Raw genomic sequence first — 16321 nt, 5'->3', positions numbered from 1 at the left:
ATGTTCGCCAAGGATAACTCTGAACATCCTGATAATTACCCGTATAATAAAGTACGACCGCACGAACATATTGCCGCTGCCAATATTGCTGATATCGAACCTGTGGTGTTGGGACCTAATAACAATTACAACCTTGGATTTGCAACACGAAATAAAATGTTAGTTGGAGGTGAACGAAGATTTTCCTGTGCAATTCCGTTATCTCATATTTTTGGATTTTGCAGACATTTTAGAAAAGTTATTTACGGAGCGAAACACACTATAATTTTTGTTCGGGATGCAAATGATGATAGAGCCATCTGGCGAGAAGCTGGTCCAGATGCTGGCAAAGTTGTCCTTGAAAAAATTACCTTGTGGATGCCAGCAATAACACCGTCGATGATCATAGAAGAAAAATTATTGTCATTTATGAATCAAGGTGGAAAATCCGTTATGTCCTGGCTAACAACTATGACTGACTCCTACGATATTAATATGAACGGAATATTTACCTGGCGAATTGCTTCACAACAGGGCTCCTCTGCACCTAGACATATCTTTGTTGCTCTCCAAAACATAAATAAATACGATCAATTACATAGTCACATGATATTTGATCAATTCGAGGCAACAAACGTATCGTTGAGAATAAATGGCCAACAAGAGCCAACCGAAGAAATAGCTATCAATTTTGTCCAATATTCCACTGCACGCGCGTATCATCGATTACTAAGTTTTATGGGACGCGATCAAAATATTGATACCGGATTGCAAATATCACAACTAGATTTTAATACATTATATCCTATCTATTACTTTTCCCTGGAACATCTCGATTTAGTAAAGCAGTCGGTTGTCGATATTCATTTTAAAGCCAGAATTAACACAGGAGGAAACGCAAGAGCAATCGCGGTTATTCTTAGTGATAGAACGATGATCCTGGAAGGCATCAGTGGTAGAATGAGAGTCATCGACGCGCCCGTAGAGAACATGTAATAAATTCTAAATTTAGATAAAGTGATTATTAATATGCCATACGATCACGTTAGTGTAACTCTGACCCCCGGTCAGGTGAAAAAACTTCAATCAGCAACAGCAGCGCGACACGGTTTAAGTTTAACCTTAAAAAGTAATCAACTTCACGGTGGACCTAACAAACTATCGTTAACTAAAAATCAACACGGACATTTCACCAGAGCCAGATCAGCAAATACTGGTATTCGTCTGAATATCTCAATAGGTGCAATCAGAGATATGATCAAAGTAGGCGGTTTTTTTCCATTAGCCGCGCTTATACCAGCGTTAATAGCAGGTGCAAAAGCAGTAGGATTAGGTGCACTTGGTGGGGCAGGTTCTGCAATAGCAGGAAAAGTTGTTGGAAAAATTATGGGAAAGGGATATCGTAAAAAAAAGGGCGGACTCCTCCTCCCTCTTATTCTCACAAAAATGATGATGCAGCAACAACGACAAGGATCCGGCCTTTACCTAAGACGACCCCCGTACGGATCCGGGTTAAATCGAGCCTACCAACCTCAAATTTAGATTTAATCAGTGAAGTAAAAAAAAAGAAAATAAAATTTTTTAGAGGCGTATTTATGCGAGATCAACTACCGGACAAACCAAATTCAACCGAGACAGGAATAATAAATCTCGATAAAAATTCCGGTCCTGGCACTCACTGGGTTGCGTATGCGATTAATCCTCGCGAAATCATCTATTTCGATTCATACGGATTAGCACCGCCGAATGAATTTATCAAATATGTGTCAAAACTAAAACTTCCGGTTTGGTATTCAACACTTCCAACACAAACACTAGTAGATCCACCAATATGCGGCCGGGAGACAATTAATGTCCTTGATGAAATTTCAAAATCATCTAAACCTTATCGCAAAATTTTATTTGAATATACCGTAGATAAATATCATGGTTGACATTTACGGTAGATCTCTCTTTAGGAAAGAAAAAAAAGACGCAGTCGACATCGATACATCAAAGTTTGCAACCAAGAGCGATATTAACAATCTTTTATCACTGTCAGAAGTTGATCCTGGTGAAGTTGCTGTATTTCAAAATACAGAAGGGCGATTACAAACTAGCAACGTTAAAATAACTGATATAATCAAGCGAGACGAATACCGCGATCACATTAGTCAATTTACTCGCCAATCGGAGATGGTATTAAAATCTGTTGCTGATATCGCCGATATTATAGCAAAGTTACCCCTGAAGGCCGATAAAGCATTACACGACGATCTTCAGGATAGAATGACAAAAAGACTTAACAGGTTAAATAACGACCTTAAAAAACTTGAGGATGCTTTAACTAAATTTAGCAAAAAATTTGACGAGGATATAAAAACATCCAGCGATTCTTCCTCCGCATCAAATAAGAAAGCCGATCAAGCATCACATGACGATCTTAGCGAGAAAATAAAAAAAATCAACGAGGAAATTACTAATATTCTTGCCGAAATTAACGAAGTAAATATCTCGATGGGTCAGAAAATCGATAAACCATCAATCGACGATCTCAACAAAAAAATAAAAAAAATCAACGAGGAAATTACTAATATTCTTGCCAAAATTAACGAAGTAAATATCTCGATGGGTCAGAAACCATCCACCGACGATATCAACAAAAAAATCAACGAGGAAATTATTAAACTCGGCAATGTTGTTGTTCCTGAATTTACCAGGGGAATTAACGTGATGCAAGGACAAATAAAATCCATCAACGATGAAATTAACGCGGTACGTGAATTAGCGCGTCAAAAGGTCGATACATCAACGTACGACGAAAAAATTCGAGATTTAAACACAAAACTTCTTGCTGCAACAGCAAAAATTGATCAATCCGCCGATAAAACTGGTCACGCCACTGACGTAAAGCAATTAGGTAGGGAAATTATCGAAACAACCACAAAAATTAACAATATCAACACAAAAATATCGTCAATGAACCTTGGAAGATTATCGCGAATTTCGATACCAGAGGAAGTAGAAACAAAAAATCTTACCTGCAGTGTGCCACTTGTGGTAGAGGTACGAAAAGAGGCATGGTGGACACCCGTGAATAACACATTTAAATTTAAACCGCCAATTAGTGGATATTATCGAATATTTATTCAATCTCCGGTAGGTTTTAAAATAAAAGCCGCAGGTGGTAAAATTTTTGGTGAAAATTTTAATTATGTTATGCACACAGGTTACGAGACTACATTTGTGTTAGAACCACCAGATAGAACCAATATGGGACCGTTTGGTTATAGTATAGTTTTCGAATTTTTGTCGGGATTGGAAACAGTTGGTGTTCCAGATGAAATTGATGAGACGGTAACTATCAAAGTAGGAAATTACAAGGAATTAATCAAATAAATAACTAATAATGACAGCATCGGATTACCGATATAATCAGGCGAGATCATGGCAGGATTCGTTGCGAAAACAACCTGACGATTATCAAACAAAAATAAATAAATACCAGCGCAAATTAGTTATCATTGATGTTGCAGTGTACGCGGTATCTGCTGTGGTCGCTGGTGCAGGAATAATTCTATCCGCGGTAACAATGATAGCGCCAATCGTAGCAACAATAATAATCTCGTCAACAACAGCAATCGCGGGTGTTCTTAATATCATCGCGAAAAAGATATCCTCGTGCACAAATGAAAAGTTATCTTCGTACAAAAGTAAACTAACTAAGATCAGTGACGCGTACTCGAAGTTATCATTGTTACTTTCTGAGAGTCTTAATGACGGTATTATATCCGATCTAGAATTTTCTTCAATGATTAGTATTTACTCGGAGATTGAACAAATGAATATTAATAATGTCCGAGTTAGCCAAGATCGTGACAAACACGACACCGCCGACAACAACGTTAATATCGCTAAGTTCAACGAAACCCGAGTTTAGTATTAATTTTTCAACACCAATTAATGTTAACGAGATTGCATTAACACAATTACGCGTCTACAATAGCTGGCCTAATGTTAGATCAAAATCATTCGGTAATTTGATGCCAAATAATTCACTTGTTTTTGCAAATAAAAATAAACCCGATGGAACACCCGATTGGATCGTCGTTGGTATACCAACCGGTAGTTACGAAATTGATCAGCTGAATAATGAGTTTACCACTAGAATATCAAATTTAACCGGCGATGCTACTCCGGGAATAAAGATATCTTCACATGATCCAACACTATCGTCAATGATAGAAGTGAAATCACCGTACGTGGTAGATATTTACCAATCATCGATCAGGAATATATTAGGTTGGCCCGAGGTCGCACCTCTGATAAAACCAAAAAAATCGGATGTTATTATTCCAGGTTGGTATGATGAAACCCTTCCAGAACTACCGGAACCAAAAAAATCGGATTTTACAACCGACGAAGGATGGTATGGAGATATCAAACACAAACCTTTGATCCACAGCGCCATCAATCTCATGAATAATCACAAATTTAACCTAGTAATGTTCGCTTTCACTTTTATTAACGAAAGAATTCTCTCATGGCTGCCTCTTCCTAAAATCCCCCCAGATGTGAAAATCTTCGACGCTACCCACATTAACAGGATAATAGCCCCCATAGACGGTATCTTGGTAAGAAGAACCCTCGACGAGTTTATTCAAGAACACGAATTACAATTAAATTTATTGCGCGGATCATTTCATGAATGCATCCTAAATAAATCTGGTTCATGTAGCGAAATTATAAAGCACGTGAAAATTTTAAATCAACTTGCGAATGATATTGAATATTATCATGATATGTTTATTCAGGCGATAGTCGACGATATATCAATTGCCGACTATGTTCTCCCTATTAGCAAATTCGAGTTGATCAAGAACTCGGGTGAGAAACAAAAATTCATGAGAGTATTTGAATTAACCGAGGAAACACTGCCAAATTTCAAATTTCCCAATTCTGATTTTGATGCGATGAGAAAATCCGTCACTGATACCATTGATGATTTATTTCCGAAATTACATGCCGCATGGACTAAAAAAGTACATTCAGAATTGATTCTTAAACACAATAACGATCCTGACAAAGGTGGACGACATATATCGCCGGATATCGTTAATATAACGGAAGTTATCGCGATTTATCTTCACGCGGATGTTGTCGAGGGTAGTTATAATGTTGATTCGTCAGTGTCGAATCAAGCGAATCAGGGATTTGTATTGTATTCGTTTTCACCTAGCGCATCTCCTGGTTATTTGATAATCAAGGAACCAATGAATCCGTTTTACCTGCGATGTCATAATCGATTATTGACAAGAATAAATTTCAAACTAACGGATCAGAAAGGAAATTTACTTGATATACGAGGAGAAACTGTAAGTATCAATTTGCTAGTGAAATCGTGAGAATCTTTGATTCTTGAATCTGTATCCGTGGGAAAAATAAGCGAAAAAAATAAATAAAATCCAGGGAAATTTTCAAAATTAATATATTTTTTTAATTTTTGTTTTTTTTTTGTTTTGTGGAATTAGGAATCGGAAGATTCTCTAATTTTGTTTTCATCGACAAGTTTTTTCAACTGTCTGACACGCGAACTTGTAATTTTTCGTGATTCATATGCGTCTGATAAAATCAATCTAGCGTTTTCTACCAACATCGATAATTTAACAAAATCCTCGATGCGATCATCGCTGACTGTAGCAAGTGATTGATACATCGCAATTTGGATTTTCTTTATTAATTTATATTCTGACGGCAGCGTGTATTTATATTCGAGTTTTCCTTGAACAATCGTCTCGAATTCTGATCTGATTTTATTCGTGTCAAGATCCGATGGAAGATTTATTTTTTTCTTCAGATCATCGATGGCTCCAATGATATCGTTTATAGTTTCCTCATTCATTATATTAATTTTGTAAATCTTCAATTATTCCTCATCGATTTCCGAATCCGGTATTATTCGGATATAAGAAAATTTGAGCCAAACACCGAGATTGTAGGAAAACGTTGCGTTGGTTTTTCCTTCTGCCACAAATTGTACCGAGTGTGAACTAATATTATAATATTTAGCAGCGGCGCTTGTCGACTCAAATGCAAGTTCTTCATCTGTTGCTTGATTTATCGATTTGACAGCCCTGGCATACTTCGGATATTTACCAGAATTACCGAAAATGCAATTTTCGCTCTGAGTGATTGCGCGCAGATTGGAAGATTCATTATTAAGTTTATTACCGTCAATGTGGTCGATGACAAGTCCGATTTCTATTGGTCCATGAAAGCATTCGAATACGAACCGATGAATTGTGTAATTTATTGTTTTTTTATTTTTGGTGATGGTAAATCTGAGATAACCGTATTTATTGACTTTACCAACACACCTCTTTGTTTTGATGTGTCTGACAGTACCATCCGATGATGCCTCGTATCCACTGATTGTTGGATGAGATCTATACTCGCTCGTGATTTTCATTGCAGGAATCGTTGATTTTGTTTCCATATACAATATTCCATTTGTTTAAATCGAAATTTGCCTTAAATCGATTAATATAATCTTCTTCACATTTTATCACCGAGGAAGATTTCTTTTTGTAATATCGACATAATTCACGATATTTTTTCCCTCCACAGGAGAAACATAATCGTGTCTTTCCTCGAATGCCAACTTGGCAAACTAAACATCGCTGTGGTCCTTTGTTACCTCGTCGAATTTCGTATATATGAGCGCCACAGTATTCACCTCTGCAGGATTTGTCACATGTTTTTGTTGATCCGACTATTATCCACGCGCATTGCTTCATTATAATTTAAACATTTGTCTAAAATATAATAATGGATATATTTGATCTTGATGAGGCAGAATTTATCATTCCTGAAGTTGATCGTGCTAAGAAAGAATTTTTCGATGATGGAGCGATTCATACCTGGTCGACGTGGAAAACTAACTTCGTTAATGCTACGATGAATCTAGAACGAGCGAAAAAGATAATTGAGCATATAAAATCTGAACACAAGGAAGAGCGATTTATCTTTGGAATAAAATTTATTACACAAATGCCCGATGACACTTGGATTATTCGCGATAAACGAGATCCAGTACGTGGCGGTAAGAAAAATGTCGTTTTTGATAAAAATTCGAAGCCGGGATTATTATTGGGAATTGATGGTCCTTATTATGCTAGAGCTTATCCTTCTAGTGCTGTTGTTTATGGAATTTATCGGCTGAATAATAATCCTGATGTAAAAAATCTACCTGCGATGAAAGAATCACCGATGATAAACTGCGTGGCTGAGCGAGTTATCGAGCATATGAGGAATGCCCGTCGAGGATCTGGCTTGACTCAATTGAGATTGGATAAAATTAACACGTGGGCAAAGACGGTTGTTGATGGCGCATCGATTGACGATGTTGCTGCGTTAAGCAAGAAACTTAAATTTCCTATCACGGTAAAAACATTATCGGGAGAAATATTATATTCATCACCGTATAGTTCTCGAGGAACACCAATCGAAATTGTTGATCATAATTCGCACGCGTGGTCGCAGTCGGTAATGATATTTCCTCGAGATCGTGTTGTTAAGTTTTATCCCGTGGAATCTGGGAAAGACAATTCCGATGCCATGTTCAGGTATATCAAATTATTAGCCAAGTCCGATCCAATATCAGTCTGGTCATTTTCTAGCGAAGAAAGATACGATCAGTTTATTTTACCACGCGGAGATATTTACCGTGATGAACTATTACATGAATCGATGAAAAATATCGCGGAGAAATATTCGTCAAATCCAGATCAGTTGCTGACAAATTGTTTTACTGTTCCGTCTGTTGCCGCTCACGCTGCCAGAGAGAGAAATTCGTGGAAACCTACAAGGAATGAATTTCTCAATGATATTCAACTTAGTTGTATCGAATACGGCCATGGAGGATTATGGAATACCAAGTATTATTTCGAAGATATGATTTCCGTTGACATGAGCGCGTGTTATCCTGGAAGTTTCCTCGGATATGGCGATTGTGCAAATTACTTTGCTAAATTTGGTCATCCAACCAACGAGATGACGAGAGTGGCAATTAATGGACCATTACCCGATTTTGTTATGACAGGATTCGCTCATGTTACTTCGTTCGAACTTGCTGAAAATTTGCATAAAATTTGTTATATTTGGTTTGGTAGGCATTTATCTCAACGCAGATGGGTCCCTATAGTGCTATTGAGGTATATGCTGGATTCGTCGATGTTGATATCGCTGACGGTGAGTGAAGCGATTATATCCTATAGGAAACAAACTGAAGTGTGGTTACCCACGGACTGCGAGAACGCGAAAGATATTGGAAGAAAAATCATTGGTAAATTCACTCAAGGAGGATCAGTTGATCATAAGCATAGACACGCTAGATTATTCATCAATGATGCCGAGATGGATTTTATTATTGCCGATACAGTATCGCGTGGAATATTTTGCAACAGAGAAAATATTATTATTGATGGAACGAAGTTAGGTACCGTGATCACTTATCTCGATGGAGAATCCGCGCAGTATACTCATTTGAGATCATCAATGCTCGCCTATGTAAGTATCAATCTGCTATCAATGATAAATAAATTTGCCGATATCGCGGTAAGGGTTGCAACGGATTCGTTTTATATCGATAAAAAATATCAATGTAGGCTAGAAAATTTAATCACCGATGGTTCCTGGGGAACTTGGAGAATAAAAAACGAGGATATTCTAGATTATTGCGAAGACGCCGATGTCGAAGATTGCGATAAGTTTCATCGAGATAAATACGATGAAGTATCAACGGCCGCATCTGCGTTTGATCCGATTTCACGAAGTAAATTTGTCTACATGAACGGTCCTGGCGGTAGCGGTAAAACAACAAGAGCGATAAATTTATTTTCAAAATCTGATATGATCGTGTTGACTCCGACTCACAGATTAGCGCGAGAAATAAAGCAACGCGGGGTTGATTCTTGCACGTATCATAGTTATTTCAAGTACAGCGGTGGATTATGGGATTCGGCTCGCATGGGAAACAAATATATCAACAAAATCATAATATTTGATGAAATTTGTACAGTAAATTTAGTTGTGTTAAAATCATTCCTGGGTTGGTTGGAGGAAAAAAACACCGCTGTGATAATGTGCGGAGATCATGGTCAGCCAGATCCTATTGATGGCGAATCTCCACATGAATGGCTCAGGAACTTCGTTGATTATTATGAAGAAATCGATGCTGATTATAGATCCGATGATATTTTACTGACCGAGTTTAAAAAAATAATTCGGTTGCAACCTAATAAGTTTCAATGTGATGTGATGAGAAAAATAATCAACGAGACTTCGATGGATAATTTTCTAACCTTGTGGCGTCCAGATCATCTGATTGTTGCTAGTAGAAAAATTATTCGCGATGCTATTCAGGAAATGTTATTCAAGCTTCATTGTGAGAAATTTCCAACATTGCAGGTACCGTTGTGTTATAGGCCCGCTGATACCAGGAAACAAAATATTAATGTTACTTTGCCATACGGAGAAGAAAAAATATTAGTTTTGAATGATATTATTTTCGTTGATATTAATCTTGTCAATGATGCGATAAACGCGGAAAGATCACCATGGAAACTCGGATACGCAACAACGATACATTCATCGCAGGGATTGACTGTACATGGCCAAGTTTGGATCGTCGATGATAGAATTTCCTGGTCAAATTTAGTTTATCTAGCCGTGTCTCGAGTAAGAAAATTATCTCAGTTAGGTAGAATTAAATTTCACATTAACGACGATGGCGGTAATTGAGTATCCTTCGGTATTATTTGTAATTCCTCCTTGGTAAATCCTCGTTGTGGTGCTAGTGAATCTAAGAAATAAATTGCTGGTCTTCCTGACGATCTTGTTACAGCTGATATTTTATGTGTTGTAACGCTCCAGGTTGGATCAGTTGCTCTTTTTCTTCCTCCCTCGGCTTCTCCTTCCTTATATAAATATCTGACTATGACGCTACCTAGCACAGTCGGAATTGTGGAATCTCGCTTTAGGGGTATATTTGGTTTTGTAATTGCAGTTGCGGGCTTCATTGATATTGTTCGTGTTACCTCGTTATTTAGTGCGTTAATCACGTGAGGTAATCTTGTTACCCAATCGTGAGATCGTTTATCTTGGATAAATTCTCTCGCGTACTGATATCCGAATAATCTTTCTGCTAGTGTTTTGTTGAATCTCTCAACGATAGCTTGATTGTGATGAACACCTACAATACCGCGACGGATTTTAACATTATTCTTTTTCATTAACGCAGTAACCGCGCCAAGAAATTCTCGACCTGGATCAACCTGGAGAAGCTTCGGCCATGTTAATGGAGATCGTGAATAAATTTCGCTAAACGCCTTAGCTATCTCCGTTGCTGTTTTATTCGATAATGGTTCCGCTTCCTTGTATCTGCTAGCAATATCAACGACTGTCAGAACATATTTGTATGTGACGCCGTCAACGGTATCGTAAGGAAGAAACATTAAATCAGCCTGATGAACTTCATTAGGTACGTTCACAGAGAAACTCGCATATGATATTTTCTTAGGCGGAGGAAGATAAATTTGCCAAACTGCTTGTCTCGATAGCCACGATGCAGCGGTGGATTGCTTTACTTTTGCTGCCTTAGCAAGTTTGGCAATTGCTGATTTTCCTCGCCAAAATCCTCGCGGAGAATAATATATTTGCTCCATTATAATTTACCAGCACCTAGTACTAATTTACCTTTCATCGCGCCTTTTATTAACCAAGTTGCCAATTTCTCTTTGAAATTTTTATCAGAAATAGCATCTATTGCGTGAATTAATTTAATATCAGCGAGATGTCTTTGTTCTAAATCCCCGCTACGATACGCAAGATCGTGATAGTAGCATGCGTTATCGATGGCGTTTATCGGATCTTCACCCGGGTTTGGTTGATTATTATTGTTGAGTCTCATATCTAGCCTTGTACCAGGTCCGCAGTAATTATATCCTGGTAAATGTTTCTCTCCGGGATATTTCGCCCAAGGAGCTCCAGGCAGATTTGTTAAGGAGGTTGCGATGTCTCCTCCGGTTCTACTTTTTTTTTTTACAAATCTAAACTTAATTGTCTTGCAAACTTCACATTCTCCCTTGATTGCATTTCTGTTGTTGCGTGTAACGACTTCGATTGGATTTATCGTAGCAGTTCGAGTGCGACACTTAACACAATATGAATCCATAATATTCTAATAACATGAATGTAATTGATTTTTCAGCCACAAAAAAACGCGAGCAAGTAAAACATATCGAGGCATTACCAAATTCGATTAGAATGATAATCATTGGACCATCTGGTTCTGGAAAAACGCAATTGTTGTTGAATTTGATTATGCGATGGTTAAAATGGGATAAATTGTATTTGGTTGCGCCGTCTGTTGATGATCAGCGATGTTATCAGGTATTAAAAGAATTTAGCGATAATATTGAGGATGGCACAATAGAATTTATAACGGACATCAATGAAGCTCCATCAGTGGAAAGTTTAAACGGCGATGCTAATAATCTTGTTGTTTTCGATGATGTAATGCTGGATAAACAAACTAACCCAGCTAGGATATTCTCGCGTGGCCGACATAGGAACACCGATGTGATTTACGTGACGCAGCGATATACGCAAATTCCGAAGGTGATTAGAGATAATTGTAATATTTTATCAGTTTTTAATGGCGTTGATACTTACACGCTGAGAAATATTCATCAAACTTGGTGTAACGGCGACATGGACATAAATAAATTCAAAAATTTCTTCAGTCACGCTCAGGCAACACCACACGGTTTTGTCACGATTAATCTTCATGATCCTCGTAGTAGGTATCGAGTCGGTCTTGATCAGATTTACTCATAAATTTGCAGCTTTTTCTTTACCAAACTTCATCGACACCCAATCATTTTCCCACCCCCCCCAAAAAAATTATATTTTTTCCTTGTCCAGAATCATATAATTTGCACACAAAAATTACACTCGGGGTTGAATTTACGCAAATTGTTTTTCGTAGAAGGCTTTATTTTTGTAATCTGAGGCTTCTACGGAGAAAGTTCTCGTAGGAAGGTTTATTTTGCTGGAACGGTCTGGTCTGTAGAACTTCCCTGCTGCTGATAGAGAGTATTAAAATCTAGTTGTGATATTTGCAATCCAGTATCAATATTTTGATCGCGTCCCATAAAACTTAGTAATCGATGATACGCGCGTGCCGTGGAATTGGTGGCATAATCGATGGCTATTTCCTCGGTTGGCTCCTGTTGGCCATTTATTCTTAATGATATGTTTGTTGCCCCAAATCGATCAAATATCATGTGACTATGCAGTTGATCATTTCTATTTACAGATTGAAGGGCAACAAAGATATGTCTAGGTGCGGAAGAACCTTGTTGTGAAGCAATTCGCCAGGTAAATATTCCGTTAATATCAATATCGTAGGAGTCGGTCATAGTTGTCAGCCAGGACATAACGGATTTTCCACCTTGATTCATAAATGATAATAATTTTTCTTCAATGATCATCGATGGTGTTATTGCTGGCATCCACAAGGTAATTCTTTCAAGGACAACTTTGCCGATATCAAGGGGATCTGCACTTGCACCTCGCCAGATGGCTCTGTCATCATTGACATCTCGAACGAAAGATATCGTATGCTTCGCTCCGTAAATAACTTTTCTAAAATGTCTGCAAAATCCAAAAATATGAGATAACGGAATTGCGCAGGAAAATCTTAAACTCGGACCAACCAACATAAGTTTTCGCGTGGCAAATCCGAGATTGTAATCATCATTGACGCCAGTTATTAACGCCATCTGGGTGGCTGGACCAGCACCAGTGTTATCCATTGGTACAGCGATGTTATATCGATTATGTTCCGCTTCATTAGAATTATCCTTCGCGAACATCATACTAGGACCGGCTGATCTGGTAAAATCATCCGAGTATCTTGCTAGTCCTATGATCGTCGTTGCTATATCAACATTATTCGTGATTGACTCAATCTCTTTTCCATCGATCATGTAAGTGGCACTCTTGAATAATGACATAATGCCGTTATTGACAAATCCAACTTTAAAATCTGCTCCAAAGTTGGTATCGTTGGCTCTAACAATTTTACCAACAAATTCGATATACGCCTCAGATGGAAGAAAATATCTTGTTGTATCGTGGACTTGTATTTCCTTGCGATTTCTTGAATCTGGCTCAACTACATCGTATGAGAAATACTGGAAATCTCGCACTGATGTATCCCTACCTACTGGTTCATCCATATCAAATACTTCATTTGATACTTGTGCGAACATTATTATTAATAATATCGTCTAAAACGAAGACCATCACCTGAAACAAAACTTGTATTTGCTAAATTTGTATTAGCAACATTCTGAGCTAGATTTGTCTTAGCAACTTCCTGCGCTAGATTTGTTATAGCAGCTTCCTGTGCTAGATCATTTATTTTTTTATTTGCCGCATCATTTATAACCTTACTAACTTCGGGTGGCATTTCTCTGGTGCTAGGTAATTTAACAGGTTGCTTTTTACGTACTAAACTTAATATTTTATTTTTGATAGCGTTGAAGCCTTTACTAGCCAAATTACCGATACCAGAAACAGCAGTCTCACCTATCTTTCCTATTGCTTTCAACCCAAATTGCTTAATCACGGGTCCAATTTTAGGTATTACTCGCGTGACAAGACTTCCAATGATATCGCCAAATCCATTACCGTGAATATATTTGTATACTGGTAATCGAGAGTTTACTATGCGGACCTGATTAGATCTGCGTTGATGTTTATGAATAATCATATTATTTCAATTGTATTGATTTAATCGATGAGTTCATCGACAAACTCTTTATAAATGTGAGAATCGATGATACCACCACGGAATAATCGCTGACAAATATCTGATGCTTCGTTGACTATCTCACGGGAGTTATTTCCAGCTCGCTTTCCTCCGATTAATACTTCGAGGCGAGATACATCGTTGACAACACTATCGGGACAAACTGAATATCCACTTCCTGTTTTTTTTGATTCTGGAGATTGTAATGGCGTTACGTAGAATAAATCGTCTGACGGCGTTGAAGATTTCTTCTTCTCCTCCTCTGATGATGATCCCGGCGATGTTCCCGACGACGTCCGTGGTGAATATATTTCTGGTGGAGGTGGAGGGGTACCCCCCCTAAGTGTTGCACCCTCCCCCGGGTGAATTCCCCATCTTATTGGTTTTTCAGGGAGGGGTCCTTTGTAGTTTGAAGCTGTTGGTTCCGGAGGTGGGTCCATATACCAGGGGCGTTCTACGTGAGGATAAAACTTTTCACGTATTTCAGGAAGTTCAATGGAGTGGCGAATATCAAAGGAGGATGAATCAGAACTTTCATCTTTAGGTGACGAACTTTTACTTTTACTTTCAGGTGACGAACTTTTACTTTTAGGTGACGAACTTTTACTTTTAGGTGGTGAACCTCTAGGTGGCAAATCCTCAAATTTAGGTGTTGAAATTTTTACATCTTTCCTTACTTGATAATTAACAATATCCGACAAAAATTTTGAAAAATCATCATCTTTATAATTTACTGGTTTTCCTAAACTACCAAAATAAACTATCGCATGCCAAACAATATCGCTGACTTTATCAACATTAATATCTTTTTTCAAATAAATTTTTTTAATTTTCGAATCAGTTTTTGAAGCAATTACAACTCTCGAAACCTCATCTTCACGAATTTCATGTATTTTATCTTCATCCAAATAATTATCAGCAGGTAAACTAGGATCAGTAATAAACGAACCATATTCATCGTATATGTATTTAGGTACAATTATTGGTTCATCACTCTGATCTTTTTTCTTTTTCGATTTTCTCTCTTTTTTCTGTGGTGGAGTTCTCTCTTTTGGTCTAGCTCCTAATTCCTCTGGTTGAAATATTGGCTCCTGTGGTTGAATATCTTCCTGTGGTGTTTCTTTTCTCCCTCGTTTTTTAGGTTTTGGTTCCTCTTGTTGAATATCTTCCTGTGGTTGAATATCTTCCTGTGGTGCTGCTTTTCTTCCTCGTTTTTTAGTTTTTTCCTTCTTCTCCTGTTGTTTTCTTTCTTTCTCTAGATTTTTTTCTTCCTTCTCCTGTTGTTTTCTTTCTTCCGCCACTTGCTTATTAAATCTTTGTGTATCTCTTGCCGCTTCTAAAAATCTTCTGTAACGTGGATCCGTTACTACACTCACATGTGTTTTTCCCGTATAAACTTTATATACCATGCTGTACCAATTATCACGAGTCCCATATCTTTTTTTTCCTATTGGAGTCAAATATTCATTTCGATCGCTAAAATAATTTTCCGCAAAATCACCAATTTGTTCTATAGTATACAATGCCGAGAGAGGTCGCGATATCATATCCCATCCCTCCTCGGTAAAATTTTCTCTTAAATTCTCAATATTAAACTTTCCTTTTATCATTAAAGGTTTTCCTCCTCCAGGTTTTTTTCCTCCAGGTTGTCCTCCATCATCAATTGCAAGTTGTTGCGCCGCTGCTGCTATTGCTAATCGCTCGGGTAATGTTCGTGATTGCTCCTCAATACCTTTCAACATAGGAAAAATTCCGCGTTTCTTGATATCTGGATCTTTTTCGTCGCCATATACAACCTGCTCAATTGTTCCAGTCACTGGCTTCAACCATTTTGCCGAAGTTTCGGAAATTCCATGTTGCATATCTTCGTAACCACGAACATTTTTCTTAAATAATCGCTTCGTCGGAATTAGCTTCTTTAATGCCGCTAATTGCTCTCGCGCTAATCTAGCAGATTGAGGTTCTCCAACTGTGCTAGTTTTTCGACTCATCTTATTTTCAATGATATTGTTTTATTGTGAAATAAAATTAGTATTTGCAACCCAATCTTGCAATCACAAATAAATTTTTCGACCCCCCCCTAAATTTTGTTGTTTTTTTTTATGCCTGAAAATGCATCCCGGGGCGAAATTTTAATGATTAATTTGCGCAGGAAGGTTTATTTTTGCAATCTGAGGCTTCTACGGAGAAATGTTTGGTAGGAGGCTTAAAATTATCTGAGCCACCTGGTCTGTACGCCCTCCCTGCTGCTGTACGATCTGACAAGTATCACAATGGCATGCCTAACTTTTGAGGTTTACTTTACAGTGTTTACATTTGAAATGCGATGTTTGATTACAAGCGAATGGTAAGGCTATATTCATCCCATTTTTGAATATATACTGGGCTCTGAAACACTTGAATTTTATTTCAGAGAGGACTCTGCGTAAGTTAATCTGTGAGTCCATGTCAATATTGCGTAAAAACAGGACGTGGTGCCATTTA

The sequence above is a fragment of the Sinohyriopsis cumingii genome, chromosome 16 (genome assembly GCF_028554795.1).
Source record: "Sinohyriopsis cumingii isolate HCF-2022 chromosome 16, ASM2855479v2, whole genome shotgun sequence".
Lineage (NCBI taxonomy): Eukaryota > Metazoa > Mollusca > Bivalvia > Unionida > Unionidae > Sinohyriopsis > Sinohyriopsis cumingii.
This window is presented reverse-complemented; position numbering follows the sequence as displayed.